Genomic DNA, 14842 nt, shown 5'->3' on the forward strand with positions numbered 1-14842 from the left:
CGACCTCGTACGCTGAACGAAGTTGTAGCAAAAAGAGCACAACTCCAGGAGATTTCACTTGGACACGTGTGCATTGAGAAAGTCTACAAGGAATTACTGGAAGAATATCCACAGCAATCCTTAAATGAAATTGAGCTGACCACCAGAGGACAGAGTAGTTCAAATTTGTGGCTTGAGCATCGCGTGGGCATGACAACAGCACTCATAGAACATTGCGTTTTTACACGTGTGAAAACTATCAAGACTAAGATTGGCCCTCATGATGTGAGGTCACGATTGCATATGGTGATGCCTGCAAACTCCTATAAAACAAGTGCAATGCCTGGGGGACTGGATCTTGAGTGTGTGGCCAAGTCTACCTACAAGGAATTACACCAGAGCCACACAAACCTGCATATCAACGAATGTGGACTCTTTGTCCTGGAAGGGCACCCGTACATAGGAGCCAGTCCAGACAGGTTAGGGACATGTAAGTACTGTCCTGATAGGGTGCTAGAAGTTAAATGCCCCATAGATATTGGGGCTTTTAAGAAGAGAGAATTAGTGGGAGATGGCGAGAACATGACTAAAGGCATCTAGCAGATATTTTTCGCAAGTTCAGCTGCAAATAGGGCTATCAAAAGTACGTTTAGCAGATTTCTTTGTATATGAAATTGAGCTCAAGAATTTTTGCTTTAGTGTGAGGCTCAATGAAGAGCACTTTTCTGAATTAGTGCTGAACGGTGCAGCTTCTTTTTCAAGGAATATGTACTGCGATACTTATTATCGTAGGATGCTATAATATATTTTCAGGTGTGTGCAATAGTTAACAAAATTAAAATGCATATACAGTATTCACCTGTGTAAAATTTTCTTTATACAAAAAAGGAACACATAATGGACATACACAAGATAAGTACACTAATGACAAATTTCTATATATACAGCTAGATACACTTTCATGGGGAAAAAGAAATAACTTGATAAACCAGGTCGTAACAGCCTAAATGGGGCAAAGCCATCAGGGAATTTTTCGTCTACACTTTTCATATAAAAAGATACTCAGTCCGGTTAAAAATAGGCTTGCTGATATTTGTGAGCGCAGCAGTGATCAAAAGAATATCGGCAATGTATGGCAAAAGTTCCAACAGAAAGGGCTGCTGCAAAATTTTAAAAAGCTTCATACCCTGTATGGTGCGCTCAACGTGGACTCTGGCACTGGCTATGGACTGATTTTCCACCGCCTCATGAGCAGCAAGCTGTTTCTTTTTCTTAAGGAATGGTGGCCTGATAACCTTCAAATTATGTTTAATACAAAGGTAATCAATAAGGAAGCGCTTGTCCACCGTTACACTGTCGATATATGGCTCACATTTACCAAGAATCCCGCTCTCTTTCGTGATATGTGTCTGACACCCTGCCGCCGTAACCAGGGCTCACATAGCTGACAAGGCCACCTGGTGTTTCGCACAGACGAAATTTGACAGTATTTTTTGTAATGGCTGTAGGTGAGTATGCGTGACACTAAGTCATTTGGCTGCTGTATAGGCACTTCTGTGCAGTCTAACACCATTCGTGGGCTGCTGTAACCCTTAAAGTACTTAGTGAGGCATCCTAATACCACCTCCTTTGCCGGATGAAATTCTGCATGCCTTAAGATAGCTCCGAGTATCTGAACAGATTCCTTTATAATATTGGAAACCGTTGTCCTGTGTGTTGCGAATAGCACAGCAAGTAGTCTGACGGACACATTGTAGTACAGCTCCATAAATGTCATCAGTATTGCATCCTCATCACTCAGGCAGAAGCTCCCAGCTGACTGCAGTTGGCATGACTCTGTGTAAAGTTCCGACAGATTGTAGAACACTTCAAAAATCCCTATTCCTGTAACACAACGACGGGACTCCTCATCTCTGATCGTAGTGATAGAGATGAGCTGATGTCGCTCTCCCGTCACGAGCACTGCTGCCCAGTAAACCACTAATCTCCCTAGGACATCCTTACAAGGTCGTGAACGTCCTGAATATCTGCCCAGACAGAACACTGTGTCCCATCCCAGACAACACAATGACATCCCACGGACGTCAAAGGGTATCCTGCATGGGACATTGGGGACGTCCCGGGGAGCTATTTGTGACGTCTCTTGGACGTCATATGACGTCCCTATGGCACATCCCGGGTTGTCCGCGAGAAATCCTGGCGACGTCGCTTTATTACATATGTCGGACGTGTTTGGTACCATTGTATATGGTTCTTTATTGTTGTACACACTCAATAAAATATGAAATATCACCATGCATTGATGTGCCCCTGTTATATTTATTCGTTTCACCATACACTGAACAGTATTACAAAAAATATGAAACACATACATTCACCAAACTTTTTTTTACATTGAATTCGCAATATAACATATTCGTGTAACTTACAACAGTAATAGAAAGGATATGCGCAAGTCCGTAAACTTAGACTTTAACATCCTTGACTAGAAGGGTGCTAGAAATTTTCGAGACACACGTCCACATAGAAATATATGAAAATATCACACAACCGCAAAGTATCACAGTGAAAACTGAGCAACTGAATGTGATATATGTCAGTATAGTGCACAGAGAACAATCAGCTATGCGCTGCTAAAACAGAACGAAATTACACAGTTTTCTAAAAGACATCATCAAATAGAACACTCGAAAATAATACAAGGAGTCACTTTGCAGATGAGAAATTGTTTGCTGAATGAACAGTCCCGTGAGGCATAAAAGTGGTAAAAACGTATCATGAAACATCCATATGACAGCACACCTGACAAGAAAACTCTTAAAAATGCTCTAAATGTCCTTGAATTACAGTAACGAAGAACATAGTATATGCACACTGTCTTTCACTTAAGTACCATGCCTGGATAGTTCAGAAACAGCTCACACCACCGATGAACTTCCCCTTCGGCGGGGAGCTTTGACACATTGGCTATAAACTGACGTTAGAGATCGCATTTGCACACTATGTACAATAAATAAAATCCCTAATTTTGAATTTTACCTCTGGCATTTTTGGTACCCTGTGGACCTTCCCCAGTGACATGTCCCAGTGAAAAACTTGTGTCGACCCTTGGTGACTTACAGTAACTAATTTGTTTGTGTTCACAATTACCTTGCACAGTCTACCAATACGTTATTCTGCTAAAACATCCGAGTACTGTTGTGTTCGAAGGAATGTATCCTTGCGACGTTTCGATATCAACCAGACTGGCGAATGACACTTGCGGCTGTGTCATAGGGTGACCGAGGCCTTGTGCCTTGTTCTTTGTGACGTTGGTATGATCAGGTCACACATTGTCCTATGTCGCGACTGCAAGTGCTGTGTCAGAGCACCACATGGAGCTGTTCCTTACCATCCACCACCACAGCACTGTGACTATGACGAGAAATCACAACAGAATATGTGGGCTATATGCGAGGGGTATTTGTGTTGGTAGAGAAACCCAACAAGAAAAGCAGCAACAGAGCCTGTCTGCTGGGGCGTACCGTGCTATAAAAGTAACACACAAGGCACAATGGCATACACATTCTAAACTAGAGAATGCAATGAGGATTGACAGCCCAAACACAATATAGTTAAGGCTTACAAACCCCCCTTTGTCCTGCCTGCCTGTCCTTCCTTTCTTTTGCATGACGTAGCCATGATTTCACTGCATCTTCAATATCCTTGAACGTTGTGTTCTGCTTGTCCTTTGGCAGTGAAGATCTGATGGACTCTACAGATTTGTAAAAGTAATAAGTAGTAGTAAGCAATAGTCCAGTCAGCTGAATTGTGTGTACCTCCTAAATACTCCAAGTCTGCTTTTCTAAACTCACAACCTGTACATTGTGTACATTGTACAACCTGTACAAGTGTCACATGAACATGTACACACAGGCATGTTTTGTGCGCCTGTATACACAAAAAGACAGGTAGTGCTGACAACAAGTTATGCAAATACAAGTTGGCTAATTATCAGAGATGCACAATAAATATTTTAATGAAGCCCTTCAGCAGAAACTCCAGACAGCTAGAATTTGACAGAATTCTTGTTCAAGGCATCTCCTATTAAAAAATTGAGAAGCTTTGTAGATGGAGTCAGTGGTTTTCCAAATCACTTCCTTGTGAGGAAAACACAGCTAAACTTCGCATACTGAATGTGGGGAAGCAGAATAACTATGAGGTAAAAGAAACAATAGGAATATAGAAGATGGCTTCTCCAGCTGTGCTCTCTTATGGCAGTTTGTTTCATCAAAAGGAGAATCAAGATTACCTAAGGGTCATATGTTACATGTCATGCACTTTCCATGATGTCTAAATTATCTGTTTGCAAGAACACCCAATTAAATATTTTCTCTGTTATAACTAGCATGATTTTATGCCACTGTTAGCAAAGTAGCAAACCCTCTCAAGTTAGGCTATACTTACCACAAAGTAGGTCTGCGAATGCAAGGTCTTTCAACGATCTTTTTCCCCTTGCGCCAAACCAGCTGAATTCTGTGGCAAGGTCATTCGTGATAACACGAGACAGGATTCGTGCCACGTGGTCTGCAGTGCCACGGCCTCCTAACATTGCCAGGAATGTACGCTGTATGGTGAGGAGTAAAGCAGAAAAGTCTATTTAGTGTCACTGTACATGTGTTAGTTAGCATACCAGAGGTTAGTTCTATCACAAATTGAACAAGCATTTGATGTCTCGAATGAACGGAGGAAAATATATGTTGAACACATTGGTGAGCTAGGAGAGACAAAACACTTTCAGAATATCCTGTGCTGCGCAGCGTGCGAGATCGGGCAAAGGGAAAGGACTGCCTCTCAGAAGATGTCGTTGTGTGGGGGTTTGAGCGTCCTCTGCAAGGCTCTTTCGTGTCACATTATAGAGATTTTTTTGTTCTGGCTTTAGACTACCTATGGCACAAGAGGCTCCTGCATTGACAGTGTTGTTCTGTTGGAACGAGTGTTGTGTCTGTTTTTGTTTATCTGGGAAAACATTTTAGAAGTTGACTCAAAGCATCACAAAGCACCATATTCAGTGCAACTTTCCAGGCAATTTACAAAACTGATAAGATTTATTATTGATAGGGCTGGTGAATGATATGTAATTTGTTGCTCTATTGTATCACGAACGGAAGTGATACCTCTTTAGGTACCTCCGAAAAATGAAGACTTTCAGGAGCCATTGTTTACAAAAGCATACCACAAAATTGCCTCGAAAATTTCATATATCGTAGAGAGGCCTTAGTCTACACACAGAAGAAAAATTAAAATTCGGACTTGATGGGTAGGTGCACTGTGAATATTCTTGTCGGCTCAATACGAAGAGCACAGTTAAACAGTGGTACAGCTCCCGACAAAAGTTTACGAAACACCGGAGCGGTGTATATAGCCATCGGAGCGATACCATTGCTGCAAACAGGAGTAGATAGACTTAAAAACAGGTGACAGGGTACTCCATGCACCTCTCAGTAAGTGTGTCCACTCCCGTTGTCTGCTATGATCTCGTTCCGATCAAGAGATACGTCGCTCTGGTGTTCCGTAAATTTTTATAAGCATCTGTACTCTGTATACATGTGGCAAAATCGATTTTTTTTCAGTGTTTCAGCCTTTGTTTTCACGACTTCCCAGGTGAATGTCGGCACAGTTCCTCCTGAAGTCAGCCCAGGATGCATGCTACCCCCCCCCCCACACACACACACACACTCATTCCTGCTATACTTTCTTCATTTGAATATAGTCCAGAGGCCGGGAGTAGACATGTGTATCAAATTCAGCGCACCGGCAAGCAACACAGTAAACAACATAAGACCCGATACGTCAAGCCTTGTGTTGGTTATTGCTTACGGTGCACTGAATTGAACACCTCTCCTTCTGTCTACATCTGTATGCCACTGACAGCCACAGTCGCTTCGCAGTGCTAAGACGGAATAAAAAGCATGACTTCGCCTGAAAACTAACTGCTATCAGTTGAAGCCATTCTGAGTGTTTGCATTCATAACAGTGTTATAATCAGATGAATAAAAAAAATGACACAGCACTGACAATGCAGGATCCTCCTGCACCATAGCTGGTCTAAAGCCAGAGTAAGATATCACTATACTGTGACAAGAAATAGCCTTGCAGGTGACGCTCAAACCCGCATGCAGCGACATCTTTTCAGAGGCAGTTTTTTCCTCTTCTCCTGTTTTCTGAACCATGCAGAGAATTCAGAAATAATTTATTTCTCCTGACTTACCAATGGCTTCAATATATCTTTCCCCACTCATTTGAGCCATTAAATGTACCGGCTTGTTCGATTTCAGATAGAATTAGCCCAGAAAACATCCACAAGAATTAGAGGTCTCACTGATCACTGTCATTAGAGCTTGCGCTGTATGCTGAGGACATCATTTGAAGCGATTCAGAGCCTTTAAAATACACCTGACTACACATTTTAGTGGAGAGATGTGGGCTTTACACTTCTAGAGTGTGTTGGGGAACAGAACACGGGCATCACGTAAACTGCTCTTAAATGCATACGAAACACAACAATTATGCAAGTTGGCATTCGGCTGCAAAAAGCACCCTGCGTTGTTAGGACCCAAAGCAAAAGAATGATTTGTTAACGAAAGAGCAGCATCCTTCATGCTACTGCCAACCTGTGAACTGCTACTCTCTGCTGGTGACCCTAAATCACACTGACTGGAACACATATGAAGCTCACTTAAAGGAGCATCTCATTTGAATGCAGTCACTTGTGCAATTAAGCAATGAATAACTGCAGTGGTATAATAGCTTTCTTTTCATTGGGAGAGCATGTTGCGATTGTGAAGTTCAAGCCGAACCTCCATATTTACCAGCCACTCGCTGAAGTGAGAGTGCTTCAGCTCTCTCTGCTTGGGTTATCGACCCTATTACTTCACCTTGAAGCCTGAATGAGAAAGAGGGCGGCAATAACATCGACATCCCCAATCTGGCTTTCCACAATAGCAGCTTTGGAATCAGGCAATGCAGATGACGGTTATCACGTTTTTCCTGCCTGCATTTTGTGAGAGCGCAGATGATAGGACAAACAGAACGAAACGACAAAAAAGAAATACCTATCATGGTAATCCAGGTTGGGGTGGCTGCGTTCCAGGTAATGTTGCTATGCTAACGACTAGCCAGGGCGAAGATGTCGACATCACTGTCACTCTTTTCTTCCGATTACTTTCTATGTGGAGCAACCTCTGGAGTTGCATTCATTGCAGCATGCAATTTCAGCATATAAATGCTGGACCTCAATCTGGTATTTACGATATGCTCATAATCTGTGATTAAGGCTAAGTGCTGGTACATAAATTAGCCGATTAACTGCAGAACTGATTTTAGCAACCGCCAAGTCCTGTGACTTTTTGTAAAAATGAAAACCGTGCTAATGCAAACCATGTTTCTTTCTGGAAATGTAACACAGTTGCAGAAAAGGAATTATGTATATCATGCAGTACTTTCTGTAAGTTGAGGAGTACACCGCAGGTGCATGTTTTTTGTAAGAAGTCGATAGACGTGTATTGCTAGCATGGTCTACACATTTTGTGTGCCCCTGTGTTACAAAGTGAAGAACTAAAAAGATAGGAGATTACTTAATTGCCTGGACACAGCAGGGAGAAAAATGTGGGTGGGGGAACACCGGACTTCAAATGCACTTTAAGTTTCATCTGCGTACAGCGCTCTTTCTATTAAAAATGGGGCACATTTCAATACAGACACCCCATAGGAAGCCACTGTTAAAGAGCAATGAAAGTATTGCATGTAATGTCAACATTTCATATATATTGACAAAGATTAATTTGAAAAGTTTTTTCTGTGACTGGCCAAAGGCATGGCAGATGTACCACATTAGGCACCTGGGTAGGAAGAGACAGTGCAATACCCAGGCAAAAATCTGGAGTGGGACCACTTCAAAGTGGTTTATTGGACAGGTCCCACTTTGAGTGTGGGACCACTTAGTGACTGGGACCAGTTGAAAGTGGAACCAGCTTCACGATGGTCCCACTTGAAGTGGAACCAGTGGAATTGATCCAGTGGTCCCCTCTGCTAAGTGGTCCGGGATCCGGCCACTTAGCAGCTGGGACCACTGAATGCATGACCGAAAATAATCCGTAGAAATGCACATATTGCTCAAGTAATTACCGTTTATTCTGCTAAAAGCATACACTGAGCAGAAAAAAATAATCAATACATCTCTACATTTACAAACCACGTAGTATAAGTCTGGTCACTCACTGTGTCTAGACAAAGCATATGCCTGACTGTGCGATGCACCCACGGACCACAGGCAGCTTTCGTTCGTTGGCCACCTCACATCTTGTATTTTCTTAGAGAAGATGACACGACACTCCTGTTTTCCATGCAGGTCGCGACATACACCCCATTCCACTTCACCGTACGTTCGGAATCTTCTTATCCTGTCTCTCTTCAAGTTCCTCCGAAGTTTCTAAAATGAAACATCTAATTAATAGTAATGAAAACATCACGGTCATCACTCATACCTGCAAACATTCGCGACGTGCACTCCGATTGGCGTTTCACAGTGCGTTCTTGCCTCTACGCCGTTTACGTCTTCTTGGCGTCAAAACTCTTCCGGGAAATCGACAATGTGTTGCACAGGAACCATTGTCATCGCATTGTCTTACAAAGCGCACTGAAACACACGTAAATACTGCGCAGGAGATACACCATCACCATCCTTGCGACGGTTACTGAAGACAAAACGACAAAACCAACTTGCTGGGACGCGTCGAAGTTCTAACTACCAACTGCCAGTCTGCCACCTGCCACTCTTGCCCTCTCGCTCCGTCGCTCGCCTCTCGCTCTCTCCTCTCCCTCTCGGCTCTCGCCGTTTGAAGTTTGAATTGCCGTGGCGTCCTCACATTGCATCAGCCTCTGCAATTACATTTTCTTTTTTTGTTGTTATCTTTCTTCTAGTATTTAGCTTAATTTTTGTTGTTGTTGAGATGTATTTTTTTACATTTCTCTGGTACTTAATATGTTATGATATTCACCGCAGATGAGAATGTGCACGAATTGGAGTTACAGCATTCGCAGACGCGCGCACCTGGATAAACAGCAATAAAAAAGACCATGCCTGTGCTAAAATAAATCAGAGCAATAGATCAAACAAAACATGGCAAGTGTGGACAAGATGAAATCTCAAAGGGGGAAGCTGGGAAGCTGCCCAACTTGGAGTCTCAGCGACCATTCTGGGAACAAAATGGTACCTGTGAGGCTCCAGCTGGAACTTTTGGAACCATCTGAGACCAGAGTGGTACCACTGATGTCACAAAAGTGGAACCAGCCACCCCACTTGGGAATCCAGCTGGGACCATCCACGTTGAACTGGAACCATTTCGGGACCACCAAACATCCAACTGGAACCAGTCCAGATTCAACTGGAACCATTCTGGGACCGTCCAGATTTTTGCCTGGGTAGGCACCTGCAAAGCTCAAAATATTTACAGGTTGCAAGCATTCCTGTCAAATGAATACACAAGAAAAGGTAGATGGGTAGAAATCCAGCGAACCGGTAGGGATGTAGGAAGAGAAGGCTTGACGTGAGGCAACGTTTGCATTAAGTTCAAGTTGCTCTGTAGAGTACAACACTACCATTGTTATTTTGCTGCTTGTTTTCTGGCACTTGCAATATGGTGCTTTAGTTGGTTTACGGTACATTCGGAGGGAACAATTGCTCATGTATTTGTGACTTCGATGCCTACTAGAAATGAGGTGTGCCACAATGTACAAATGCCATACAAAGAGCCCTTGGTCATGCAAAATCACACATCACTAACCACTTCGGTCTGCTTCTGTTTGTTATTTCGCAGCTGGTTGTCGAACTCCACAAAGTCGTCCAGGTTATTTATAGGCTCCTCAAAAAGCTTCTCGTGCTCGTCCACATCTTTGTGGATGCTCAACTTTGATAGACTGTGACTTAGTTGGCTTGAAATATCTTGAACCTCATATCTGATGGAATGTAGCAATGTCAGCACCCTTTTCTGGAAAGCTGAAAAGCAGTTCATGGTTGCATGGGTATAGGTTAGGCACATGAATATGGCAGCCATCGGAAAATCGAGGCAGTGACAGGCCTTGAACCGGCAGTCAGGATATACTGGCTCAAGTCCTGTCGCTGTCTAGTTTTACAGAACTTCAATATTTGTATATTCATGGTTCTGAGGTATGTGAATCTTGCTTGTTCTATCCTTTCACGTGTTAGAGTCTCAGAAGAACATGTTTCCATGATGTTTACGAGATGTCGCTGCCTGGTTTTGTGCTGTCCGTACAAGACTGTTCGTGAGCGAGAAAGAATGCAGCAGAGACAGGGAAGTGCGTGCATGCCTCATTGAAGCCCCGTGGTAAGGGAAGACGGATTTGAGGGTGGACGGTGTTCAGTACAAGCCTCATACACTCAGCAACTTTTATTGGGGTAGTGTATTCAAGCAAACCACTACAAAACTGGCAAAGGGAAACAATACTTTTAGTCTGCTAATTTTCGAGTCCGATCAGCAAAATTAGCCTAATTATAGCATGTGACAATGAATACAAACTGCCACAAGAAGTGGAAAAACTTTCAAATGCTTTTAACTTGCAAACAAGACTTTGATTTTGCCTATTTTTAAACAACACAGTATCCTATATTACTTGCCGCTTACCTGCATTCTCAGCGCTTCCTGGCAGCGCATTTGACCCACTTTTAGTATCTTGGCTATACGCAGTGCTTCCTGATTAAAATGATAAGTACTCCTTTACTCATGGCAACCACAAATTTTGTGTCTAAATGTCGCATTCCACTCACCCTTCACAGCAGGCGAAATTCGGTGGTTGTGCATATATCCCGCTTCATAGTCATCAGATGCCATTACACAAGACCCTGAAATAGAAACAATGCAAAGCCACTTGTGTACTACCATGCATTTAGCTACCTGACCCTTCCTCACACTCAAAGCAATTTCATCGTCTCAACTGCATCATATTGTAAATGTGACAAAATAAATAAGAAATACCCGGGGCTGACGTTGGTAAAGACGACTGGCTGCTTGATAAGGAAGGTGCAGCAGGTGACCTCTGACTGCTATGGCACATCATAGCCTCCTCAGGTTCATCAGCTGGTGATCGTCAGTTAACATGAGCAGCCGGCACAAGATTGCGTGCAAAGAAGAATAGCGATTGAGAAAAATATATACATGTGGCTTAGAGTAGAAGAGCTGAACGAACCCTTGCCTTGTGCACATTTCACAGAGTATCAAAAGATCCTGCAACACCACACACATTGTGTAAAGCATAACTCACCAATATCCTCGTCGTCGCTGTATGGCGGGCAGAATGCTCTCTGGTGAGTTTGTGGTAGATCTTTGCTACTTCGTGACGAGCCTGGCTTCTTGTGTGACGAGATTGGCTTCTTGTGTGACGAGATTGGCTTCTTGTGTGATGAGACTGTAATGGTGTTGTTGTAGGGAATGCGCTTATTGCATCTAGTACAGCGCAGACTCAACGAAACCTATGCACAGTAAAGCAACAGAAATAGTAGTTGAACAAAATTTGTCAAAGTGCTCCTTTAACCTGCCTGCTTGAGTGTCGTATAAAAGTGTATGTGGAAGTGCAGCAAGAGGAGGAAGTGTTCCCACCTCATCTTTCGCCTTTCTTTCCCCCAGTTTGATCTTGCTGGTGCTGATGACTGTCTTATTGCAAAGAAAATAAAATGACGGTCTTGTCACAAGAAAGGAAAACAAATGAAGGTGTGGACACTTCCTCCTCTTGCCGCACTTCTGATTGCACTTTTTTTTAGAGAAAAAAAGCAGGGCTAGAGCAGCATGTTCACTATTTTTTTTTTTTTCGACTAGTTCTTTTGCTATACTGCACACAGTTCCTGATGGGTTTGCAGTTATCAGTGGAGGACTTCATATTTCAAATTTTGATTGACAAAAATAAATTTCCCTCAACTAGAAATTGGCCAAAGCCTTCCCAAATGGTGACAAAAATTTCCAGAAGATAATTGCCGAAAGCCCCACAATCGTCAGGCGAGTACATGGACAGTCAGATTTTTTTATCACATTCGATGAAACACCCTGTATCTTACGTTTCACACAAGGTGGTGGTGTGGGTGGCTTGGGAAGCAGACTGCTGTCTTCATCTGAGCTACTGAAGCTCCGAACAATGCGCCGTCGTTTCCCACGTCCAAGCTCTTGATCAGTGTATAGGTCTGATGTGACCTCTGCAACGGCAAGCTTTTGGCGTGCTTGCTCATAGGTACCTGTTTAAGATGCACACTAAGTAGTGACTCACACATGCATTAGAGGGAACTGTTTAATTATACTCACTGAAAAGACCCAATGGCCGACACCTCTGTCTGAACCAATTCTCTGCCGGCATCGTTCCTTCTTCAATGAGTGCCCGCAGCTTATTGCCATTTTTCTCAGGAGGCCACATGCACCCCCCCCCCCCCGTTCAGCCAATTTACATGAACAATCGCAACACAGTCCTCTTCGTCTGGGAATTTTACGACTGCGAACAGTTTCTCATCTGCAAAGTGTGGAGAAGGCAAAAAATAATTATTGTGATGACACATCCTACACAGCATGGTGAAGTGGTATGATGGCATGGGCAGTCCCGAAAGGGAGCTTCACGCATTTGCGCTCCACGTTAGACAATGGCCATGACTGCAGTGGGGACATATCTGACACTCTATATATCCCAAGTATCGCAGATTTGCATGGGTACGTGTAGAGGTCATGCGTTTGCAGGAATTTCCTGCCTACTATGTATGGCTGCTGTGCTGGGTGTGCAAGAATGATGTTCTGGATTTCTACTGCGCTTCCATCACTTAGCGTGCAGACGCAGTCTCTTCCATTTGCTTGCAACATAAACTTTCCTGGAACTTGAACTTTTTTATACTGCGAACCCTGACAATTTTCAATCACTGGCCCATTGCGGTGTTTTTGGGAAAATGCTATCTGGTTGCTCTGCGAACACTCTGGTTCCATTACGCTTCTCCTTTCAGTGATCCTGTTGAGGAGTTGTTCCAATGCCCTCTCAGGTTTCCTTTTCATGTTTTTCAAAGTTTGCGTATGGTTTTCAAAAGGAAGTGCTCACCAGCTGTCTAACGGTCCATGTGTTCCAGCATCTGCAGCAAGATGAAGAAGATCATGGATGTTGTACGATATAAGGTGGCGGCCATATGTTGAAGAAAACACGTCAACAAAGTGCCGAAGCAAACGTTCAGCATGCTCCAAATGCCTTTCATAAAGATCTGGGCTGGTCAGGATTGTTACAGCTACGTGCAAGACCAGATAGTTCGCATACATGCCACTGGGTATGACCTGATAAAGTACCACTGGTCCCGTATACAATAACATGGTTCGAAACTCAGTGGCCTTCCACCTGTCAAGGTCTTGCAAGCCACGGGGTTTCCTGTTGAAGTCGGACGGTATATGCTGACCCAGGGCAATGCTCTTCTGCGAAAGTTCTTCACGTTTCTCGCTGTTTATTCTAAATGATGATCCGGCCTTGCACCACAAAAGTAACAACTTTCGCATTGCACCCAAACATACACGGTGCATATACTCAAGTGGCACCTGCTGCACAAGGTCAATAGGAAGCTCCATCAAAATAGTTGATCCAGTGTGATGCTCTTCCTGGGTTGCAGCTCTAAATGCCGCATCATCTCTTAATGGAGCATTCATCTCAGGAAAGCATACGTGCCCATTTTTGTACGATCCTTTCGTTGTGCACCTTGTGCAGCTGAAATAACCAGAATGAGATTTTACGCACAAGATGAATGCCCTGGCAGGTGCGTCGCACACAAATGCTTTATTTTGATGGCCACGTGAGTACTGTTGATGAGGGCTCCATCATGAAGTAACTGGATCACTTCAGAGACAGATGGCTGCAAATATTCATTTACATTACGTGGTTTGTTGTTTCCACAATAAACACCGACAGCAAAGGGCTCACTTTTTTTTGCAGTTTACGACATGGCAGAGAATCGGCCAAAACTGCTCCGTTGTGCTTTTTGTTAGGGGCAAACCGTCTATATTCACGTTCAGCAGCAGCACTTCTGGCAGCATTTCTGTGTTCCGCAACGCGAAAAGTAGTCCCGATGCGAGTCCAAAGTGATGGTACTTCCCGGAGGAATATCTAAAATGTTAGACGTGATTCGGGGAGTTTTAAGCAACGTCCTTGCTGAACTTGGGAGATCCGAGAAGGATGGTTGTGTTCGCAAAATCTTCAACAAGCCGGTTAAATGGCTGTGTTTTGTACCCGATTCCACACTCCAAACCCTCAATTTAGTGCAAAATGTATGCATAACATCTACATCGCTGCAGGCCTGCTCTGTACACAGCGTAGTGCGAAGGCCTTCGTTTGCGCTTTCCAAAGGGGAGGTGCATGACGCCTCGGTACCCACGTTGACTGGACAAGAACCACTAGAACCCTCCGTATCATGAGCTTCTGTCACTGCCAATGTTGGCGTCTGTGCACTGACCTGCTCTTCGTTACCGTGAGAAGCTCCGAATTTTGCGCTCGCACCTCCTGTCAGATATGCGTTTTCTTCTGCCCGACATGTCACATCACTCTGCTGTTCAGCGAGCGCATCAGGGTCCACTGTAGCGATCGAGGGACCGTGGTCTGGGAGCGCACGACTTTCAAAACTTTCACTTTCGGGTAGCACATCTTGGGCTACTATGCTTTCTACATCATGCTGCACACGCGTGTACATGGACCGCTTTGACAACTTTGGCATGTCCCTAGCCTTTCAATGTAGTTCGAAGTGAAATATCAAGGAAATATCTTGCCTGAACTACCCATCTTCAACTTCCGCGCCGAACCACCAAAACAC

At 43.7% G+C, this 14842-nt stretch overlaps 1 long non-coding RNA gene and 1 pseudogene across 1 annotated transcript; both read right to left on the bottom strand.

Annotated features, from left to right (window-relative positions):
- Positions 1–1025: 1025 nt before the first annotated feature.
- Positions 1026–2221, bottom strand: LOC135373888 (uncharacterized; annotated as a pseudogene).
- Positions 2222–4569: 2348 nt separating this feature from the next.
- On the bottom strand, positions 4570–10716 carry LOC135373903 (uncharacterized). Its single transcript, XR_010416653.1, has 3 exons — positions 10662–10716; positions 9804–10015; positions 4570–4585 (listed from the first exon to the last, which is right to left on the bottom strand). It is a non-coding gene; the product is annotated as an uncharacterized LOC135373903 (long non-coding RNA).
- Positions 10717–14842: the final 4126 nt, after the last annotated feature.

The sequence above is a fragment of the Ornithodoros turicata genome, unplaced genomic scaffold (assembly GCF_037126465.1).
Source record: "Ornithodoros turicata isolate Travis unplaced genomic scaffold, ASM3712646v1 Chromosome34, whole genome shotgun sequence".
Lineage (NCBI taxonomy): Eukaryota > Metazoa > Arthropoda > Arachnida > Ixodida > Argasidae > Ornithodoros > Ornithodoros turicata.